General features: G+C 49.0%; 2 long non-coding RNA genes across 2 annotated transcripts in view; both read left to right on the top strand.

The window, feature by feature from the left end:
- Positions 1 to 21,272, top strand: part of LOC147823456 (uncharacterized) — a 99,464-nt gene that overhangs the window by 10,564 nt on the left and 67,628 nt on the right. The window lies entirely within an intron of this gene.
- LOC106010579 (uncharacterized) overlaps positions 20,928 to 21,272 on the top strand; it is a 53,954-nt gene continuing 53,609 nt past the window's right edge. The window contains exon 1 of the long non-coding RNA XR_015443769.1: positions 20,928 to 21,057. This is a non-coding gene — a long non-coding RNA (uncharacterized LOC106010579). The remainder of the gene's footprint in view (positions 21,058 to 21,272) is intronic.

Here is a 21,272-nt window from a genome sequence, read left to right as displayed (position 1 = left end):
AAAAAAGTGTGTGAAGAAGGCTGAGCGGTCCTTGCCTGGGTGACCCAGAGCTTATCCTCGGCTTTCTGTGCACAGTGTCTGTAGCCAGGCGAGGGGAGGAAAGCAGGTGAGCCAGCACTTCCGGGAGGACACGGTGCTGGCGGGGAGCAGGTGCCAGGGTCCTTTCCAGACCAGAGGTGAGGCACATGCACTGTGTGCTGGTGGCTAGGAAGGGACAGAGGTTGGGATCGGTTGGGAAAGTTGGAGCAAGAGAGGGTGCTGAAGGAAGAAAGCTGCTAGCCAGCTGGATCAGAGCCCAAGTCAAAGGACTGTGGCTTAAAAAAGTTTTTTTGTGTTAAAATATTTATAAGATTTTTGTTTAAAATATTTTAATTTAATTAAAATTTTTTTATTAGTACATGTTTTCCATACATAATGATTACATTCATCTTTTTTTTGGAGGAAGGGTTTCACTGTGTAGTTCAAGCCAGCTTCAGCTCACTGTGTGGCCCAAGCTGGCCTGCATTTTAACCGCCCCCCCCTCCCAACTTGGTGGCACTGGGGATTGAACACAGGGCCTTTGCACTGAGCTACATCCCTAGCATATTAAAATTTTTTTTGAGGCAGGGTCTCGATTAATTGCTGAATTGCCCAGGTGGGGCTTGAACTTTCAACCCTCTTGTCTCAGCCTCCCAGTGTGCTGGGATTACAGGTGTGGGCCACCATATCTGTTCATTTTGTTTGTTTTTTAGGGACTGGAGATCGAACTTGGGTCCTTGTGCTTGCGAGACAGTCGCTGGAACCACTGAGCTAAATCCCCCGCCCCATATCTATTCATTTTAAGTCTTCAAGTGTGAAATTCAGTGGCTTTAGTACCATATTAACCCAATATTGTACAACCATATTGTACTACTTATCAACTCTATTGTACATTTTTATCATCCCAAACCACAACTCTGACCATTTATTGGTAATTCCCCATTCCTCAGTCCCTCCAGGGAGGGGCAGGTTGATTTTGCTTGTTTGGGTTTTTTGGGGGATTTTTTGGTACCAGGGATTGAACTCGGGTCCTTGCGCTTGCGCAGCAGGCGGCAAAACCACTGAGCTAAATCCCCAGCCCTATTTTTGTTTTTTGAGACAGGCTCTCAATTTGTAGTTCAGGCTGCCTGAACCTTACTATGTATAGCCCATGCTGGCCTTGAACTCACAGTGATCCTCCTGCCTCAGCCTCCCGAGTGCTTGGACCACAGGTTTGTACCACCTTGCCTGGCAAGGGACAGGGTTTTTTGTTTGTTTTTTTGTTTGTTTGTTTAGTACCAGGGATCGAACTCAGGACCTTTTGCTTTCGAGGCAGGCGGTGGAACCACTGCGATAAATCCCCAGCCCAAGGGACAGGTTTGGATAAGAGCTGGACATGCATTCCTAGTAATAGGAAGGAAGTCCCAGACTTTGGTTAGAGTGGGAAGGGTGGGCTTGTCGCTTAGTAGTGGGACAGTAAGGAGGGGTCTGTCTGATGGCTCAAATTTTCTTGTCAAAGTGAAGCTTCTGAAGCCTCTGCTGAGGAAGGGGATGGAGTGGAGGAGGGAGGCAGAGAGAGTGTGAAATAGTCTTTGGGAAGGTGTGAAAGTGAGAAACTAGGGAAGTTTACTAGGATTGATGGTCGGGCTCCAATGCTGATTTGCTGTTCCTACATTTGAAATGAAAATGAGACTGGCCAATAGTGTTGAGTGGGTTTAAAAAATGTTCTCTAAAATTGCGATAAAATATGCATAACGAAATGCAACACTGTAGCCATTTTCAGGTGTGCAATTCAGCGGCGTGAAACGCGTTCACATTGTCGTGCAAACATCACCATCACCGGCTCTAGAATGTCCCCCAAAGGGAAAGGGCGTTGCCATTAAACTCCAACTCCTGCCCTCCCCTCCCCAGCCCCTGGCCACCGCAGGCTGAGAGTTTCCCCCGCGATGTGCAGGGCAGACCCGAAGCGGTGGGCAGTTTGTCACGGGGAGTTGAGGGGCGCTGCCAGGCAGCAACGCCCCGTGGGCCCCTAACTCCGGCTCCGTGAGCAGGCATGAGGAGGTGCCTGACTGGTACCTTTGGAATCTTCTCTCCTTTTCTTTCCCATGATGCCAAAGACAGCAGGAGCCAAGGCTCATGTTGAATTTATTAATTACGATGATCCCCTATTGCTCTTGACACCCCTGCGGAATATTCTAGAGGGGCCCGAAATGGCCTGTGAGTCACTGGCATTTCTCCTCCCCCTCCTGCCACGGACCGGAGAACACAGTCGAGGGCCCTAGGATCCCCGCACTCCCTCCACCTAATTAGGTAAGAGAAGAGGCATATGGCACGTTACATGGGGAAAGAGGTACATGTTCTATGAATAGCATCGCTCTGTGAACAGACAGGCTGGCAGATGATTTCGCTCGATCTGATCACACAATATGGGCATCCTCACTGTGTGAAAACCGCCAAGCTTCAGAAACTCGCTAACATCCTCCTTGCTTTCTGCTTCTCAGCCCGCGCCTCTCCCTGCAAAGCTGAAGGGGAGGTGGGGAGCCCTTTCCCGGCCTGATGGACTCTCCACCCAGAAATCCTGTCTTCCCATCTTCTTCACCTTCCCCAGCCCGGCTGCTTTGTGCATTGTTGGGGGAAGCATCTCCTCTGCACAACACACCGCTAAGCCTGTCTGGTGACTGCTTTCTGACCCCTCCCCTGACACGCGCGAGCACACGCACGCACACGCACACACGCAAGTTTGAGTCCAGGGCACTGGCTCTGTGTGCAGGCCACACTTTTGAAGGGCATGGTGGCCGGGGCTATGTTCTGCCCTTTGCGAGGAGGCAGAAAGACAGTGGAGCGGGTTTTTCCCTAAGGGAAGAGGCTAGGGCAGGTCACCTTGGGATTCTGGATTGACCGACTGGCGGTAACCCTAATCTCACTCGGAGTCTTGGCTCCAGCAGTGCCCTTAGAAGACGTGCGAGGTCGTCAGAACGGCAGCTTCTTAGACGGCTGGGGTCACCTGGAATTGTGTATCAGCGATGCAGAACCTTTGGCGGTGGTAGCGATGTCCCCTCCTGGGCTCTCTGGGAACCACTGAATCCCAAGTCTGCTGACCTCTTGAAATGTAGCCAGTGCAAACAAGGCACTGAACTTTGAGTTTTATTTAACCTGGAGTTAAACTGCCACACGTGGCCAGTGGCTGCCACGTTGTGCCTCGCAGTGGCAGCAGCAGGCACCGACTCCCCAATGAGCCCCAGCTCTTCAGTTAGGGTGATTTCAATTAAAGGTGCCGGTATCCAGACGTCTGCATTGTCTCGGCTGGAAGGAGTAGGTAATGGAGCCGCCAGGGTGGTGCGGGTAGGGCTTGTGTCTCTCCCCAGTAAGGAGCTTGGAGTGTCAGGGGAGGCCTGGCTGGTGGCCAGGGAGGATGTGGGGCCTCTTGGTATCCAGCTCTGCCATCCATAGGAGCAGCCTTCACCCCCAAGGTTGTGAGGTGGCTGCTGTACTTCCCAGAATCAACTTCTGGCAGAAAGGCAGGGAGAGATGGGAAAAGAGCACAGGGCATGTGGTGGTGCAGCCTCTTTGGGAGGCTGAGGCAGGAGGATTGCTGAGAGTTCAAGGCCAGCCTGGGCTACACAGTGAGTTCAAGGCCAACCTGAACTACATAGGGAGACCCAGTCTCAACACACACACACACACAAAGCAAAATAAACAAACAAAAGGAGCAAAGGCTTTCTTTCCAAAGGCAAAATAAGTCCTGTGGTAGAGAATTTGGCCAAGAATGAGTGTATTACTACTCTTCAACCCAGAAGCCCCACTTCTAGGAACCAGTCCCCAGTGGTATCAAGGATAAATACAAAATGTGTACACTGTGGCTTTTTTTGTGGTACTGAGGATCAGTCCCAGAGGTGTTCTACTACTGCGCTATGACCCCAGCCTGTTTTATTATACATATACATATATATGTGTATACATTTGAGATAAGGCCTCACTGTGCAGCCCCAGATGGCCTCAAACTTGGAGCAATCCTCCCGCCTCAGCCTCCTGAGTGGTGGGATTACAGGTGTGCCCCACCACACCTGGCAATTATTTTTTGTTTTGAAACAGAATCTAGCTAAGTTGCCCAGGCAGAACTTGAACTTGTGAGCCTCTTGCTTCAGCTTCCCTTGGTGATGGGATGATAGGTGAATGCCACCACACCTGGCCTGAAATTATTTACGGGCATCAGAAACTGGAAATAACATGGATGTGGTGACACACATGTAACCCCAGTGACTCTGGAGGCTGAGGGAGGTGAATTGCAAGTTTATGGTCAGCCTGGGCAACTAAGCAAGACCCTGTCTAAAAGTAAAAACTTTTTAAAAAAGGGTTGAAAATACAGCTACCATCTGTGAGCCTCTAGGTTTGATCTCCAGTACCAAGCAAACAAAAACACAAAAAACTAGAGATAGCCCAAGTATTTATCACTAAGGTTGGTTTGTAGTATATAGCCAGACAACCAAACAGTCTTCCATAGAAAGAAATGAGGAAACATTGTACATACAGCTGTGGAGGGAATTCTGAGAGTGAAGACTATAACACAGAAGAAGGTAAGGAGAACAACATAAAGTGATAGATAGACAGATATCCTTACATGTAAGCAAAGAAGGGAGCACACACATATTTTATAAGATTTGCAGCAAAAATGAGCAAACAAAAATATTGTTTTATTGATTTATTACTTTTGATCACAGATTTTTATTCCACGGCTTTCTGTTAATGGGCTCAAAGAACTTAATTCCACCTTTGCCCTCTCTGTGGTAGACACAGGAAGTTGAGCCTTGTATGGATTCTCTTATGTGCGAAACTCAACGTATAAATCCAGAGTAAAGTAAAGGGAGATGTTAGGAAATGAGGCGGTCAACTGCTGGAGGCAGGGAAAGGATCCAAGGGAAGGGGACACGGTAAAGAGGAGGAAAGCTGACCAAGACATGGTTTGCCTATGTGCCAGTTGCCTTGGAAACCACTAATTTTTTTTTTCTGCCTTCTGAAGACATTTCTCTCTCTTTTTTTTTTTTTGTACCGGGGATCGAACTTGGGTCCTTGGACTTGTGCAGCAGATGACGAAAACACTGAGCCAAATCCCCGGCCCCATGAAGACATTTCTGATTGTCACAACTGGGGCTGAAAGTGCCACTGGCTTGCTTACTGATTGATTTATTTTATTGATTTATTTTTTGGTACCAGGGATTGAACTCGAGACCTTGCGCTTGCGAGTCAGGTGGCGGAACCACTGAGCTAAATCCCCAGCCCTTGTTGATTTATTTTAAAGACTATATAGTCCAGGCTGGCCTTGAACTCATGGAGATCCTCTTGCCTCAGTCTCCCAAGTGCTGGGATTACAGGTGTATGCCACCCCCCCATACTAGCCTGTTTAGCAGGTAGCAGCCTCTCCAGTGGCGAGAGACCAGAGATGCTGCTCAACACCCTACAAGTCACAGAGTAGATCCCCATGGCAAAGAGTCAGATCATCAACAGAGCCAGCAGAAATCCTGACATGGATGCTAAGCAGAAATTGCTTTAATAAATGGCTAAGTAGGGTACATAGTAAATCCTTGAGGAATTTAATATAAGGAATTAAATAGATAAATGTATGTGTTGAGGGAATAATCCAGATGGACGACTACTGAGGTGTGTCTTAAGCTTATGACCCAAAGAAGAGCAAAGAGAAAAGGTATCTGCTGAATTCGTATCCCCTTGCTACCCAATTTGGAGGGCCGGGCAGGAGAGCAGTGGGTATGTTGACAAAGGGAAAGTGACTTTCTCTAATTACCATGCGTGAGAGTGTGAGAGTATCACACATACTCTGCGTGATAGTTTGTGCAGATATTTGAGTGGCCTGGTGGTATTAGGCATGAGTCACATGGCAGTTGTCAGACTTCTGGGTCAGTATTGTTTTCTCTGGAAGACAGAGGAATCCTGTCTTAGAATTGAGCACAAAGCAACACATTATGGTACTTTTCTCCTTTGTTTTAAGAGGCATCGAAGAGACTCAAAAATGAAGAAAGGTGAGGGGTGGCAAGTCCTAAACATTACTTGAAAGTGTGTTTTTGGTCCTCAGAGAACTTTTAATACAGTATATTGAAGAACTGTCAGGGAGATGAGAGAAGCAAAGACTTTTGATATTTAGTTTGAAACAAAGCGGAGAGACATGAGATTCAAATATAATGAAGGGAAGAATTTCAAAAGCAAATCTGGGCCACATTTCCTGGTTTTGACTCTTACATATCAAACGAAGTCCAACTTAGATGCTTGCTGCCCATCTCCCATCTCGGTGACACTGGGATGTGCGTTAATGGCAGGATCCTTCAGAGGCCCCAGTGCCTTCTGGGGTGTAGTTCCATACTCAGGGGAACTTCACCTCCCTCGGATGTGGTCAAGGGTGTTTTCTGTGTCCAGAAGCTGGCCTGTGTGGCTGGTGTTCCAAACTCTCTTTAACAGTGTTGAGTCCTGCATCCCATACATGTGCTCTAGCTTGGGAGCCAAGAGCAGTAAGATTCCGTCTGACCCCAAGGTGCTCTCCGTTCGGTGAAGGAGGCCTGTGAACCATGTGAAACCATACTGGGTTTTCTAACAGAGCATTTACAAAAGGCTCTGGAGGGCCAGGGATTTTAGCTCAGTGGTGCTGCCACCTGCCTTGAAAGCACAAGGTCCCAAATTCGATCCCCGGTACCAAAAAAAACACAAAAAACTCTGGGAATGTTAAGGACAGGGCTAGTGTGTGTGGGAAAAGCTTCAGCGAACAGGTGGTTTCTGGGGGAGGTGCTAAAGGGTGAGGAAGAACAGCAACAGGCAATTCCGCGGGGCATTCCAGGCCTAAGGGGAGCATCTGAAAGTCCCCAGATTGTAAAGGGGACTGCTGTATCGAAGTGCAGGGTAAGAAGTGTGGTGAGGCAGGGCTTGGGAGTAGGAGGCCGTGAGGCAGGAGGAGAGGTCTGGAGTCGTGAAGGACTTGCATTGTTTACAATGCAGAGCTAATGGCCAGGGATGCACATTGCACAACTCCAGGGGGTGCTGCTCATGGTGTGGTCTAAGAGAATGCTACTGCTTGTGGGGCTCTACTCATTGGCCCAGCTAATGGTTGTTGAATGATTGCTAATACAATATGTACTGAGAGTTCTGTGTATTTTGTTTAATCCTCCCATGAGGTCCATTCTATTCTTTATTCCCATTTTATAGACAAGGAAACTGAGGCATACAAAGTTAAGTTGTGTGGCTGAGAAGGGGTGGTACTGAGATTTAATCTGAGCAGTTTGCAGCGTGGTTCTCAATATTTGTCATGTAAGACAGGAAATGATGTGGGGTTTTTTGTTTGTTTGTTTTTTGCTTTTGGTACCGGGGATCGAACTCAGGACCTTTTGCTTGTGAGGCAGGTGGCGGAACCACTGAGCTAAATCCCCGGCCAGGAAATGATGTTTTGTAGAACAGGGAGTGGGGCCGGGGATTTAGCTCAGTGGTTCTGGCGCCTGCCTCTCAAGCGCAAGGTCCCGAGTTCGATCTCCGGTACCAAAAAAAAAAGATTGTATATAGGACAGGGAGGAAATGACAAAGGTATGAATACTCTGAAGGGCCCCTGCCTAGGGATACCTGTGTCACGGGCTGGCCACTTGCATGGCCGAGGGGGACTCAGAGTCTCGACACATCCATGGTTCATTTCAATAGCTCAGGGTGGCCGGGTGGAGCTCAGCCTTCAGGTTCTGGTTCTGTCACAGGTAAGCTCTAAGGTAAGGTGCAGGAAAAAATGCCACACAGAGTCCTTCATCACTTAGCGACCAGGACACATTATGAGAAATGCAGCTTTAGTTCACTTTGGCACTTGTGCCACATCAGAGCGTACTTACCCGCATAGGACGGCTACAGTCACATGGGGAGGCGGGTAATGTTATGCGGCCACCATGCGATTTCAGCTCCTTGTTCACCGAAGCACAGTCATGTGGCACGGGACTGTTCTTTACATCTGGGCGGTTGGCAGTGGGTGTTGTGGTTTCATAAGAAAGGGTCATGATATTACAGCTGAGGATGTAGCTCAGCAGCACCGCACCTGCCTGGTAAGCACAAGGTCCTGAGCTCAATTCCCTGGTGATGATAAATAAATAATCTGCAAGAAAGGGTCATGAGGGTTGTTTACACACAAAGCATGGGCTCCTGAGACAGTCAGACCAATTTTTGTCATATGACCTTGGATAAGGCATTTGCTTTCTCAGAGCCTCAGTTTCTTCAATGATTAAAAAAAAAAAAGGGGGCCAGAGATTTAGCTCAGTGGTTTCACCACCTGCTGTGCAAGCGCAAGGACCCGAGTTCGATCCCTGGTTCCAAAAAAAAAGCTGCAGTAAGCAGGCACTCCATAGAGGTGCTATGTTTAATGCAGTTGCTTCTGGAAAGCTACTGGTGCCCCCTTCCCCAGCCTGCAGTTCACCCTCGGCCTCTTCTTTCCTCTGGAATTTCTGATCAAGCACCACCATTCCTTAGTGGTTTTGGGAGGGCCATGCAACACTGTCTACCAGTGAAACCACTCATCCTAATTTATGAGGCCCCTGCTAGTGACAACACCCTTTCCTTGGAACTCCTTCCTTGTGAAAGTACCCTTGAGTTTTGTTGGCCAAAGTGCACAGCTGTCAAAACTGTCTATGGAAGGGCCGGGGATTTAGCTCAGTGGTTCCGGCACCTGCCTTGCAAAAGCAAGGTCCCGGGTTCGATCCCTGATACCAAAAATAAAAAACTGTCCATGGAAACAAATAGGTGAACGGTTCTCAATAGTTTCTTCATCTTCCCGTACTTTTTCTTTTCTTTTTCTCTCCAGTACTGGGGATTGAACCCACGGTCTTTGCATTATACAGCATCTTCAGCCCTTTTTACTTGTTATTGAGACAGAGTCTCCCTAAGTTCTCCAGGCTGGGTTTGAACTTTTGATCCTCCTGCCTCAGCCTCCTAGAGTGCTGGGATTACAGGCATGTTCTACTATACCTGGCTTCCATATTTATTCTTGAGTGGTTGTGTGATTTTTTTTTTCTCAAATGAATTACACCAGGAACTGGAAACCAGGGGATGCGTTGGGCAGGGGTGTGTGCTGCTTTCCCAGGCCCAGATGTGTGTTTCTCCTATGGATGGGCCCCTCCAAGGGGCCTCCCTGGTGCTGGCAAAGTGCTGGCTGCCCGATGGCCCTGTCCCTGGTAACACCTTTCTGAGTGGTGCATTGCTGGGGCTGATGTCCATGGGCATCCGGGCCTCTCCCTGGGCCCAGGGGTGGCGTTTGTCTTTCTGCTGCTGGGCTCTTTTTCCTGTGCACTGGGGAGGTTTTTCTGGATCCCACCCTGACAGGCTTTGGCTTCCTTCTCATGCCAACCCCTCAGCTCTCTCTAACAAGTCTTCCTTCCTCACCAACTGCTGCCTCATACCCTTCCCTGCCCCCTTTTTCTTCAGCCAGCCTCTCATCTACACCCAGAATGTTTGTTTCCTCTTTTTTTAAGAAAAATTTTTGTCTTTTTGTGACAGGGTCTCACTATGTCTTCCAGGCGGGCCTTGAACTCACTATGTAGCCCAGACTGTCTCACAGTGATCTTCCTGCCTCAGCCTCCCACCACCATGTCCAGCTTTGTTTCTTGGTTCCCCTGTTCCTGGCATAAATTTGGGACCTGTGCAGACACTTGGAAATTTTCCAGTGACCACAAAGTGATGCATGCACTTCTCCCCCTGCATGGTATTTTCTGACAACTCCAGGGACAATGAATAATAAATCAGTGCACTGTGTTTCAGTAATTCTTTTGGTTTAAATTCTTGAAGGCAGCTCTTGGAAGGTGTAAGGAGACAGCAGCCCTCAGAGTTTCTCCTGGACTGCATCTTCTAAAAGCTCAGCATTGACTAGTGTCTGTAAATAGGCAGTGGGGTTAGAGCTCGAGGAAGGAGCAAGGCTTAAAGAAAATCTGGAGACTCTAGGTTCAGTATGTTCTTCTCTTTTTCTTTTTGTTTTTTGGGAGGGGACAGGGTCTCACTGTGTAATCCATGCTGGCCTTGAATTCACTATATATCCCGGACTGGCCTTCAACTCATGGCAATCCTCCTGCCTCAGCCTCCCAGGTGCTGGGATCACAGGTGGATGCCACCACGCCTGGCTCAGTATAGTCTTCCTCACCCTGCTCAGTGTGAACCTCAAATACTCAGATACCCCCTGAATGCACAGTGAGAGCAGGCAGGAATGTGGCTAGGGGCCGGCAAGAAGACAGGAACACCCCTGCTCTAGGGTGGGGGAGGGGCGGGACACTGTGGGCCCTTGGCAGGGCCCACCTCGGCCTGGGCAGCAGGAAGCCACAGGAGAGACGGCCATGCCACACAGGGGCTCCTCATTTGGCATAATCAGACCCACGTTTCTTTCCTCGTTCTATGCACTCTGGGTCATCACTACTCACTGGTCGTGGGTAGAGCATGTCTTCACTGGATCAGCTTGTTTGTAAGGAGCCACATCCAGCCGTGCTTGGTGCCACATGCCAGTACTCCCAGCACTCCGAGGGGAGGCTGAGGCAGGAGGATGGCAAGTTCAGCCCCAGCCTGGACAACTTAGTTAGTGAGACTCTGTCTCCAAATTTAAAGAAATAAAAAGGGGCTGGGGATGTAACTCAGTGCAACGACTGTGGGTTCAATCCTTAGTATTTCAAAGCAGCAACAACCACAAAGTGCCATCTCTCGAATCTGCCTTTGGCTTTTGGGGAGGGTTAGCAGGTGTGAACAAGCCACTCCCCACTGTTCCCTTGGCAGAAGGAAGGGGTGTTTGTGAGTTCTGATTGGTGGGTTTAAGGTGTTCACCTGGAACGGAACATCCTCGGTCGTGCACTTCGTCACTGTAGATGTGGTGGGGCAGGGGTGGACGGGTGGGGTGTTGAATGCGGTGTGCGTGTGCGTGTGTGTGTGTGTGTGTGTGTGTGTGTGTGTGTGTGTTCATGGTACTGGGGATTGGATCCAGAGCCTCATGCGTGCTAGGCGAGTGCCCTACCACTGACCCACACCCGAGCCCGAGTGTGCCTTGTATTTGATGGAATGTGTAATAGGGTCATGTCTTAGGACTCGGTGCTTTGAAACTCGTCAAATGTGGTACCGGATGCGTTTTGACAGGAAAATTCCCAGTACTTGTCATTTTTTGGTACATTATATGCAAGCCAGAACTTAACAGCATCGATCACCTCGTGACTTGTACCCTCTCCAGACAAAGCAACGTTTGGTACTTGTTGCACCTCTGAGAGCCAACAACGATGAGTGCCAGGGCACCACTGTCCTGTCATTTGTTCCAGCTGGATGTTTCAAAATATCCAGGCCAGTGGGTTCAGGAGATGAAACAGCCAAAACCCAGTGGCTGAAAAGCCACGCCTAAGCTTGCCGGTTCTTTCTGTCTCTGTCACAGCGGAATGACAGGGAGACATGTTCTTAACGATCTTAATCACCCAGGGGGCCCTGACCCCTTCCAGCCCTGCATGGCTCCCCAATGCATCTTGGACGTGCTCCAACCTAAGGTGCTGGTAGGGTGAGGTGGTAGGAGTATGTTTTGAAGCAGTGAGTGTCAAGAATCTAAAAATTTATTATGTTTAACTGATAAAGAAAATTGTCTGTGTTTATCAAGTACTACACGATGTTTTGAAATATGTGTACCTTACGGAATGGCTACAGCACGTTAGTTAACTTCTGCATGACCTCACTTAGCTACGCTTTTGTGATTCAAATACTTAAATTCTCTCTTAGTGATTTTCAAGAACACAGTCAGTCGTGGTGGCCCATGCCTATAATGCCAGTACTCAGAAGGCTGAGGCAAGAGGATTGCCATGAATTTGAGGCCAGCCCGGGCTACAAAACAAGTTCAAGGCCAGCTTGAATTTCATAGTGAGACCTTGTCTCAAAAAAAACCCAAAACCCAAACAATGCATTGCTTATGAACTATCATCATCACTCTGCTGCACAAGAGAGCTCTTGAACTTATTCCTCCTGACACTTTGTTTTAGGAGCTAGGTTGGTTAGAACAGTGTGAATTCTGTGTTGCCAGCCTTCATAGTGGACAGACACAAGTTCATTTTCCTCTATGTAGAAAGTACTGTTCTGGTTAATGCTCATCATGAAGTGTTTGTTGTCTGCCAGGCTTTGTACGCGTGTGTGCTAAGTGCTTTGTACAATAGTCTCATTCATTCCTGAAGCAGCCCCAGCAGATGGGAAGCCTGTTGCTGTGCCCATTTTAGAGGAGGAAACAGAGGCTCGGGTTAGGTAGCTTGGTCCTAGAAGAAGGGGCAGAGCTCGGATCTGAGCCCAGTTCTGTCTGATCCCAAAGCCCAGGCTCCTAACTATAAACGAGATCCCCTCCCACCTCACACCTCTTCGCTTGAATGACTTATTTTCTCCACGTCCGACAAGATCTCCAAACAACCACCTCCTTATACACACTTCCTCTCATTCCCCAGACACCTGCCTGGCCCCTCTGCTCAGAATTAATGATGGTAGATGGCAGCGCTGACATCCGGGTGACCTCCCACGGTGAGCTCTCCAGGGCTCCGCCATCCAAACCAAATGGTGAGATCAAGCCAGTTGGGGGTGTCACTTCCTCACCCCTCCAGAAGTAATTCAGTTGTTTCTGCTTGTCAAATGCTTCTGTTTGCTCGCTAAGCCCGCATTAGTCATTGGGATATGTCAGTATGTGAATGGATTTCCTGTGTTCCAACAGCTGCCGGGCTGCCAGCACATGTCCCACACATGGCAGCAGCCAAGGCTATGCGGGGGGCCCACAGACCTCCAGGGTCCTCGAAATTAAGTCCAGGCTCTGAGACAGAGGAGAGGATGCTGGGGGAGAAAGCATTGTTCCAGGATCCAGAAGCGATCTGCCCCCATCCAGTCTCCTCTCTGCCAAAGTGGAGGGGACACTGCACCGTGAAGCGACAGCCCCTACAAAATTTCCTCTCCTCTCGGAACACAGCCCGTCTGTCCAGCAGGGTCTGAAATAACCCCGGTCGGCCAGCAAAGGAGTGTCCATTGTCACATGCACATTTGTACCACAGGGAGTCCACACGGCCCCCATCATTCAAATCACAGCAGCCTCTTCGGTGACAGGGAGGCGGGGAGTGAAAGTCGTAGCTGCGATTCCAACAGCCAGGAGGATTGTTTTTCTGAGAATTTCTGCCAGCAGCCACGGAGGACTCTGTGCGCCTACAGGAGATCTGGAAATTTAGACAGCTATCAAATTCAAATTAAACACCTATGTGCTGCCCACTTGCTGGATAGGCAGCTCGGTCCTACTGCTTTGAGTTTGGAAAAGACCAGAATCTGATTGTCCTCACTGTTTTCTCGTGGAAATGGCCCTAACCATCTCTCCCAAGATCGCAAATTAGATACTGGGGTTTAAAGCTTACAGGCCAGCGGAGCTGTTGTTCAAAATTCAGAAATGGGCTGCATTGAGCCTCTGGCCTCAGAGTTCTCTAGATCGGGCTATTAGAATGTGGTTGTGTGGGGGCTTCGTATTTCTGTACAGATCAGGACTTGTAGTTTGCAGCTGGGTTTTCGTGACTTCTTTTCAGAGGTGAGCACCAGCTGGATTGGAGTAAACCTTTTCTCTTTTCCTCTAACTTTAGCCCTCAGGACTTAACATTGTGAGAGATTTCTTACTGGTGTCCTGGTGGATGGGCTGTGTGTCAGGAACCTGGTTTCTGATCTTGAACCTGCACCGTTCCAGCCTTGGGACCTTAGGCAAATTATCCAGTATCTTCAAGCCTCAGCTTTTTCATCTATACAGCGGGTATGATGGTGACAATAAAAATGTGAGAATTAAATGAGATGCTTAGCATGGTACTGGGGTATAAGAAGGGCTTAATCATGACAGTGTTGTCAGAAGATGAAAACGGCAATTGTTATTTGGTGTCTCTTGTCTACGTCTCTTTCTCAGGGCTGTATAAGGTTACTCCTGTGCTTGGGGGCTGAGTTGGAGTGCAAGCACCTGCCCCCAAGAGGTAGAAGGCCAAGCCACCATGGGGTCAGGTGCCCACGAGGGAGATGAGATCAGATGTCTGCAGTCCCATGGCTTCGAGTCTGCCAGGTGCCTGAGCGGGCCCGGGACTAGCAGAGGGCTTCGGGTGGATGGCCGGGGGTCAGGGCCCTGGGCGAGTGCTCTGAGGATGCATGGCTTTGCCATGGCCAGATTTTGGAGGTGGCAGGAGGAAAGATTGACATTTAAAACTTTTTTTTACTGTGGCCTAATATGCACAACACAATGTACCCTTTAGCTGCTTTTGTTGTTGCTGTCATTGTTTTGGTCTTTTTTTTTTGGTACTGGGGATCAAACTTAGGTCCTTGCATTTGCGCAGCAGGCAGCGAAACCACTGAGCTAAATCCCCGGCTCCTGTTGTGGTTGTTTTGAGACAGGCTGGCCCTGAACTTACTATGTAGGCCAGGTTGGCCTCCAACTTGCAGCCATCCTCCTGCCTCTGCCTCCTGAGTGCATCATCATGCCTGCATCCCATCAACCACTCGTGAGGATGCAGTTCAGCAGCATTAAGGATGTTCGCCCTGCTGTGCAACCGTCAGCATTATCCATCTTTGGAACCTTCTCCTTGTCCAAAACTGAAACTCTGTCTCCAGTAAACACCACCTCCTCATCCCCTACTTCCTTCCTCCTTTTCACTGGCATATGTTTTCGATTACACAATAAATACAACCACTATGGGGATTTGGTATATATACATATTGCTTCTTGATCTTTTTACTTCCCCTTCCCTTCTCCCCTCCCAGCTCCCTCATCCCCTTCCCATCTCCACAAAGTCTAAAACCACCATTCAGCTTTGTCTCTGTGAGTTCACTACTCTAGATCCCTCCCATACATGCGATTGTACCGCATTTCACATGGGTTAGTGAACCTTGAATAATGTCCTCAAGATTCAGCTTTGTTGTGACATAGTGTCCACATTCCCTTCCTTTTTAAAAGCTGGCTAATATTCCAACGTGTCTGTGTACCACATCTTACTTATCCATTGGTCCACTGACGGACACTTGGATTGCATCTCCTCTTTATAGCTGCTCACGATTGAATAATGCTGCTATAAAAATGAGTGCACAAATATTCATTTGAGTCCTTGCTTTCAGTTATACACCAGATGTGGCATTGCTGGAACATGTGGTAATTCTGCTTAATTTTCCCAAAGTGGCGGCCCCATTTTCCATTCCCACCAGCAGTGCGCAGGATGCTTGCAATTTCTCCACATCTTTGCCTACGCTTACTTTCTACCTCTCGATAATGGCCGTGCTAATGGGAGTGAAGTGGTGGCTCACTGGGAGGCCCTGGTTGGAGAGGCTTCATTAAAAGGTTGGTCTTGCCCTAAAGGCTGGAAGCACAGTGCCCGGCACACACTGGACATCCAACGAGGTCTCTCCTCTTGGGGACTCGCAGTTTGGGCATGGAGGACCAGGTGCCTTCTGCTCTCCAGCCTCCTCAGGGTCTCCAGGCCCAGCCTTTTTGCAGACAGGGGGCCACCTTGGCCCAAAGTGTCCATGTGGCCCCACAGGTGGCCTTTACCAGCCAGGCGGGGCTGGAAGGCTCCCTGTTGACCTGGAAACAGGTTACTTGGGAGGAGCAGGGAGAAGCCACAGGCAGGCCGGGCTGGTGTGTGGGACCCTGGACCCCTGGCCGCATGTGGAGGAAGGGTCTCCCTCTCTGCACCCCTGGGTGGCTTCTCGTCCCTCTACAAGATTCCTGTGCCCTTGGAGTCTGTGCCTCCCATCTGATTCCTTTTTTTTAGTTTCCTTCTCCCTGCCTCCCTTCCTTCTTTTGTTTGTTTCAGACAGGGTCTTGCTATATATAGTCCAGGTCGGCCTTGAACTTGCTGTGTAGCCCAGACCAGCCTCAAATTCACTGTACTCCTGTCTCCAACTACCAAGTGCTGGATTTACAGGCTCGTGCCCCCACACCTGTGTCTCGTTTGCCTTCTTTCCACACTTTTCTGAACGTGCCTCACCCACATCTCTATTTCCTACTTTCCTCCACCTTCTGGGGGGTTATGTATGTATGTATGTATGTCTTCTGTATGTCTCCCTACTTGGGTCTCTAAAAAATCCCAAAGGCAGAACTGGGGATGTAGGTCAGTGGCACAGCACCTGCCTGGCAAGCGCAAGGTCCTGAGTTTGATCCCCAGTACAAAAAAAAAAAAAATTCCCAAAGGCTTGCTTCATGCTTGTGCTGAATGGCAGGTAGCTCCAGGCTAACTGTGCTGGTCACTGGTTGAAATTTAGAGAACAAACTCCAGACATTTGAGAACCCAAGTTCATTCAACAGTTTGGGAGACTGGGGATGGGAGCTGTGGTAGAGCCCTTGCCTGGAGTATGTGCAGCCTGAGTGCTGCCCTCAGCGTTGCACACACGTACAGTGGACGTCGAGGGCCTCTTCTGCAGCGTGAGTGTGAGAGGCAGTGTCAGGAAGTGGCCACAGCAGGTGACAGACACCCCTGCTCCCGAGGACTTTGCTGGAGAGCCAGGGACGCGGGTGTACGAGGCGCTGAGTGTGGACAGTGTAAATGTGACAGGTGCTCTCTGGAGGGCCACATGGGGTCCAGTGGGGATGGACACACAGGAGTCCCTAGGCGTGGTGGCTCAGGGAAGGCTTCAAAGAAGAGGTGACCTGGTGGCCCATGCCTATAATCCCAGGACTCTGGGAGGCTGAGACAGGAGGATGAGGCATCCAAACCCAGCCCGGGAACTTAGTGACTTAGCAAGATCTGTCTCAAAATAAAAGAAAAAACAAGGCTTGGGATGTACCTTAGTGCCAAGACCCTGAATCCAATCCCCAGCACGAAAAAAGAAGAGGTGACATCCAGCTCGGTCAGTTCAGGAACTTGCTAGATACCACTGGGGCCTGGACCTGAGTCCCAGAGCCCACCAAGCTGCTCTAGGCACGGGTTATCTCTCTACTTGATTTTCCGATTGCATGTTTACATTCTAAGAGAGAAAGTCTAATGGGAGCCAGAAGCCATCAGCAGGGGCAGGGCGAGCCCTACAATGCAGGCTCAGATTGTTTCTTCGAGTCTCCTCCTTCTGTTGCATCCTGGGGGCTGAGTGCTGGGGTGTATACTGATCCCCGTAGAGCTTTGCATCAAGACAAAGAACAGAAGGATATACATGACAGCCGCTTTAGCAACTAGACCAATCACAGTGAAAATCTGAAGATGCTCAACATACTTTTAAATGCCCGAGTAAGCAAAAGATACAAAAGGGGAAGGAAACTTGTACTGTGCATGTACAACTTTTACTGTTAAAATTAATAGGAAATGGAAACAGACGTCCCCAGGGTCACATTTCTAATGGCTCTGGCTGCTGAAAGAAGGAATACTGCTAATGATCAGGACTGTGTGCCTAGGCGTGGTCACACACGTCTGTAATCCTAGCACTCAGGAGGCTGAGGCAGGAGGATTGCTGTGAGTTTGAGGCCAGCCTGGGCTACATAGTGAGTTTAAGGCCAGCCTGAACTAAATAGTGAGACCCTGCCTCAAAAAGAAAAAGAAAACAAAAAGATTGTGTAATTTTTCAGGACTTTGGGACCTGAGTCTGAACATGCAAACCAAGTTAAAAGAGCATGATGTTGAGGGTACAGGGCTTGAGAGAGAGAATGATTCTGAGGCATGCTCATGGGAATGTTTCGTTTCTTCACGAACTTCCTGAAATCTTCACCGTGCATTGCCCCCCATGGCCACCAATGCATCCCCATCCTTTGAAAGTCAGCAACACTTAAGGCCAGTGGATTACAGCTGGCAAATCCGTAACAACAGGCTGTTGTTATATGGCTGTCAACCAAAGCGCAACGGTTCATTTTGTGTCAACCCAGCAAATATTTTAAGAGCCAGATTTACATTCTTTTGCAAGGTGTAAATCCACACATGATCTTGCTGTTCTGAAAAGAATGTGTAATTTTTAATCTGGGGATCCTATCACCTTAAAAATGGATTTGAACATGACTGTGAGTGATTTTCAGGCACTTATTTCAATATTTCCCTCTATTCTCAAAATACATAATGAAGTGACACAACTGTTTTCTTAAAGGATTTGCTGGGGATTATACTCTTCAAGTAAAGGGATCCTGGATTCTGGTTGTCAGTTTCCTTAAAAAGGAAGTCAGGGCCAATATTTGTCTAGCATTCAGAGGTCTTGGGTTCGATTCCCAAGCACTGGAAAAAAGAAAAAAAAAAGGGTGTGTGCATCTGCACACCCGTGTGTTCCTAGATATTGAACCTGGGTCATCACATACTTTGGGCAAGTGCTCTCCCATGGAGCTACATCCCCAGCCCAGAGATAAGATAGTTCTGAAATGAAGCATTAAACAGAAAATTTGGATCAGGACTCTAAGATCAGGTGGTTCAGGTCAGAAGGAGAAGAGTTTAATAAAAATGTGTGGGGGCGGCAGGCGTAGTTCAGTGGCACAGTGCCTGGCTAGCCTCCGTTAGGTCCTGGGTCCAATCCCTAGTACCACAAAAACATTAATTGACGTGTAAAAATTGTACATATTTGTGGAGTACCATGTAAGTGAGTTTGGAAGATGTTAGAAACCTTCTTTGAGATTTCAGGCCATCAGCTTGGCTTACTTTGAAAATGAAGAAAGATAGCTCCATTTTCTCATAGAATTGTGATGTGGGGGCTTAGAAGAACATTTAAGAATAGGTGAATGAGCCTTTGAAACAGACGGCTGAAGTGTAGCATACAGTTGTCAAGATTTCGTTGAAGTCATTCCTATACAAATCTGAATCATGAACCAATTCTAAAGGCATGGCATACTTCTTGGTTTACCAAAATTATGGAATTGTAGGTACCTTGGATGGCCTGTGTGGTCAGGGACACAAGGCCTTTGTGTGTCTGGGGGCTGGGTAAGGGAAGGGCTCAGGTGACACTAGTTTAGGGGGTGCTCTCTATGAGCCAGGAAGTCATGGCAATTTGCCTGTTCTGTTCATTATATCAGTTTCTGATTTTGACTTTACATGAATTCTGGAAAGATTTAGATGTCTTACTTGGTTGGACAGAATCTAGGTGTGATGGTGCAAGGGGGAATGTTGAAACACCCCGAGAGGCAGTAGGGACCTTAACGAGCATGGAGATCCTTCTAGATTCATGGACAAGGGTTATCTGCTACAGGGCAAGGGATGTCTGGAGGGAGTCAGAATACAAGGAATGATGCAGGAAGTGGGGAAACGAGCCGCTCTCCTTTCCAGCAAGCGGCAAAAAGCAGGTGCCCAGGAGGCAGGCACCAGGTGGGGTCTTTAGGAGGGAGGCTTACCGAACTGCTGGTCTTTCTAGGTGCAGGTGGCCGGGCCAATCCCCAACCTCCCTCTGGATGTTAAAGGAAGTAGGCACGATGAGGGGAGAGATACACAGGGCAAAGGCGACGTAGGAGATAAGAGAGAGCTCAGTGCAGTGTCTCCCAGTGTTTGCCCACCACGGTACACAGAGAAAACAGTGTCTTCATGGCAGGAGATGCCCAGCTGGGAAGAAACGTCCTTCCGTTCTTGGCCTGTCCACCAGCCAAGGGCTTGGGGGGTCAGAGGCACTCTCTGTCTGTCTCTCTCTCCCTGTCTGTCTCTGTCTCTCTTTTGCTGTCTCTCTCTCTCTTACACACAGACACACACACACACGCAAATGCACACCCACCACCCATTCCTGTACACTGGGTGGGATCAACATCGTGAACACACAGTGAAAATATGAGGGGCATGCACCCTTTGAGAATCCAGTGAAGTTATGAATGCTCGTCCCAGAGAAACCACACAGAATTTTGCCCTTAGTTTCCCATAATTCATGGGAAGGCTCAAGTCTGCTTCTGGGCATAGGAACTCCTATTTTGGATCATTAATCAAAGCAAGGGTGTTGGTGAAGAAATAAAGGTAGGGTCATAAGGATAAATTTAGCAACTAGGATAAAAAAAAAAAATCCATGTAAAGAAAGATAGAATCACAGACTCTTAGGGTTTTTCAAAGGCCATTTCTATAAAGTTCTGGCTTTAGACACGGTTCAAATGCTGGGGATACCAAGCAGAAAATATCTGGGCCAGGTAGTTAGACCTGAACCAATGGAGCAGATTGCAATGGCGGACCACATTGCTTAGTGCCATGTTGTCTACTTTTAAAGAAAATTTTAATGATAACTTCGTCGGGATGATTATTTGGTAAATAGTCCAGCTGCATAAGTTTAATTTCCTTCCAAACTTTTTTTTTCTTTGTCTTGGTGTGTAGTTCAGGCTGGCCTTGAACTCACTATGTAGCCCAGGCTGGCTGAAACTCACGGAGATCCTCCTGCCTCAGCCTCCCAAGTTCTGGGGTTATGGGCATGTTCAACCTTGCCTGGCTCCTTTCAAACATTTTTCAAAGGGAAGCTTTTCCAATTTCCTTAAGGCGCATGGAAGAATGGGGGTCATGGTGAAGTTTGCTCTTGGGTTGGGCTTCTGTGTTTGGGGACTGCTTGGGCAGTTACCCTCTCTAGGCGCTCTGCGTGGTCCAAAATCAGTTCTGGTTAACTCAGCTTCGATTGCCCAAATAAATAGGCACCCTCCAAGCACCTATATGCGGAGATGACACGTGACCCAAACGACGAGACAGTCAGGGCTAAAAGCCTTTCTGATTATTTCTGAACGAAAATGCACACCAGATCACGAAAGACAAAGTGGCGAGAGGGCGACTAATCATCAGCGTTACCCAGAAAATTGTGTGACTTCTGTGAGTTTAATCTCGGGGAAGCTCTGTCTCGATGCAAAATACAGCTTGGCGGGAGATTTCGCCGAGGTCCCCACTGGTGAGTTAGTTTGCATTGCAGCAGTTTTGTAGCAGATTATTTACCAAGGAGAGCGGGACCCGCAGGCCCCAGTGCCTAGCAGCGGGCGGTTTCTTCCGCCCGACGTCCCGGCCTTCGAATCCCCTTCCGGGTTCTCCCGGTTCGAAGGTCAGAGGACGCTTCCCTCTGCCGGCGGCGGCAAGGCAGAACTGGCAAGTAGGTGAGACTGCGTTGCCCTCTGGTGCCTGCCAACTCCAGAGAAAGAACTGGCGCTCAGCAGGCACGGTGCGGAGGGAAGTGGGGGCGGGGAGGACGGGGGGGAGGTGTCTCGCCCACGGCACCCCGGGAACCCCAGCCCGGGGGCCTCCTCCAGCGGGAGCCCCGTGACCTGGGATGGTGAAGAGGGCCTCCTCGAGGGGTGGGGCTGGGCCTTTGCCTTCGGGGACCAGTGGGGACAGCTGAGTGATGGCCACAGATACTCCTGTGCTGCCCTGTGACAG

Source organism: Heterocephalus glaber, unplaced genomic scaffold, assembly GCF_053883595.1.
Source record: "Heterocephalus glaber isolate CG9 unplaced genomic scaffold, H.glaber_assembly_v1.0 deba00001579, whole genome shotgun sequence".
Taxonomy (NCBI): domain Eukaryota; kingdom Metazoa; phylum Chordata; class Mammalia; order Rodentia; family Bathyergidae; genus Heterocephalus; species Heterocephalus glaber.
The sequence above is the reverse complement of the archived record's forward strand: the minus strand, read 5'-3'. Positions and strand labels throughout refer to the sequence as shown.